This window comes from Amphimedon queenslandica, unplaced genomic scaffold, assembly GCF_000090795.2.
Source record: "Amphimedon queenslandica unplaced genomic scaffold, v1.1 AMPQUscaffold_6233_Cont21806, whole genome shotgun sequence".
Lineage (NCBI taxonomy): Eukaryota > Metazoa > Porifera > Demospongiae > Haplosclerida > Niphatidae > Amphimedon > Amphimedon queenslandica.
Genome location: NW_003553473.1, coordinates 1 through 1,829, shown reverse-complemented (window position 1 = coordinate 1,829; position 1,829 = coordinate 1). Strand labels below are relative to the sequence as shown.

Sequence of the window (1,829 nt, the reverse complement as noted above, 5' to 3'; positions counted from 1 at the left end):
AATAGAAAAAGAATCGCTAGCTTACTACCCTCATGGTGTTAATGTGAGTAGTAAGTTTCGCTTAATAATAAGTCAAATTTGGTACAATAACAGCTAGTGATGGAAACAGCTAGCGGTATATTGTACTTCATAAGAGGGGACAGGCTTATTTATACTTACGTCATACAACATGTTCATACACTTGTGGGGCACACAAGAAATATAATGAATCAAATTAATACTGTCTAATTGTCTAAAAGCAAATTCATTAACTGGCAATTGTACTACTATAATTGTTACTACAGCTATGATTTGTAATTTACACAGTATGTGTAATATAATTTTTAGAGAATTAAGAATTTCTCTGGTAACAAAAAGATATTCAATTAAATATTAAAAAAATTACGCCTTGCTCGATCCTAGGCACGAGCAAGGCGGCTGTTGTTCAGGCAGCATTACCTATGGGGTCACAGGCCACCACAGCCAGACCCCACAGGAGACACACAGACCTGTGCTACACCATCTGTGCACTGATGGAGTGCTCCAGGTCTGTGCGGCTGCCTGAACAACTGCAATTGGTAAAGTATATGATTGGTTTTATAGAGTGTAGGAATTACATAGTCAAGCAATTGTGGGGCGCATGCATAACAGCGACAGTTTACACAGTGCTCTTGATAAAACAATCATGCGAAAAATGATATCTCTTCTCATGTGACATGATGACAGTATTAATGAATCAAACTTACCAATCCAAAGCATTTGTAGTATTTTTTTATACTAGTACCAAATGAGAAAAAAAAACAAAAACACCTTGCTCGATCCTAAGAACGAGCAAGGCGGCTGTTGTTCAAGCAAGATCACCATAGGGCTGGGCTAGCCAGACCACCATGAGGGCACATAGACCTGTCAGTGTATCATTGATGCATTCATCGCCACTCAATGACTCACTTCAGTTCAATGTGGTTGTTTGAACAACTGCAATGGGTAGAGTACCATGATTGGTTTTATAGAGTGTAGGAATTACATAGCCAAGCAATTGCGGGGTGTCTGAAAAATAGATTTCATTGTTAGATAATCTAATTTTTAGTATAAAACCATTGACTATATGATTCTTCTTCACACCTATCAAAATAAAATATGGAACACCCTGCTTGGTCCTAGGCACAACTCACAAGCAGGGTGGCTGCTCCTCCTCTATGCATAAGATCCAGGTCATGTCTGTTCATGCACTAAACATGAAGCGGTTCTGATGCATAGCCATGAGGAGTAGCAATCCTTAATGCATATGATTGGTTTTATGTACATGTAAATAGCCATAGATAATAGAGTACATGTGGGACATGTACCTGCAGCACCTGTAATACAGCCTGTTGTTTAGATAGGAACAATTTTGAAATTATTTATTATCTTGACCAGGAGGTGCACTCAATAAAAAGTTTTTGTAGGGTGTATTTGGGGCAAGTACGATAATAGCTTGTGATGTGACCTTTTTGCCATTAGAATATAAAAAATAGTTTTTGCAACAGTCAGCTATAGTAATTCATCCAGATCATGTTGTGGTTTAGGTCATCAAAAGGTCTCAAGTCAATAACTAATGCTCTGTGCTGTATTGAACATTTCCAATGGTTAGTTAGTAGTTAATTTATTTGTATATTTTATAATGATATACTTATATACTACAGGCACAGAATGAACTGTAGCTCTACTGCTGAGGAATATCTCATCTCTCAATCACAACTGACAAACCCTACTGGACTATTATCAGAATTCTTCTTTTAAAAAAATAATGTGAATATTGTAATTATAAGCTTGCATGAAGTAAAAAAGTAAGAGAGAGAGAGAGAGAGATA

The 1,829-nt window shown here is 36.9% G+C and overlaps 1 long non-coding RNA gene across 1 annotated transcript; it reads left to right on the top strand.

Annotated features, from left to right (window-relative positions):
• Positions 1-1,239: 1,239 nt before the first annotated feature.
• LOC109592122 (uncharacterized) lies at positions 1,240-1,786 on the top strand. Its single transcript, XR_002190188.1, has 2 exons — positions 1,240-1,604; positions 1,662-1,786. It is a non-coding gene; the product is annotated as an uncharacterized LOC109592122 (long non-coding RNA).
• The last annotated feature ends 43 nt before the right edge of the window (positions 1,787-1,829 follow it).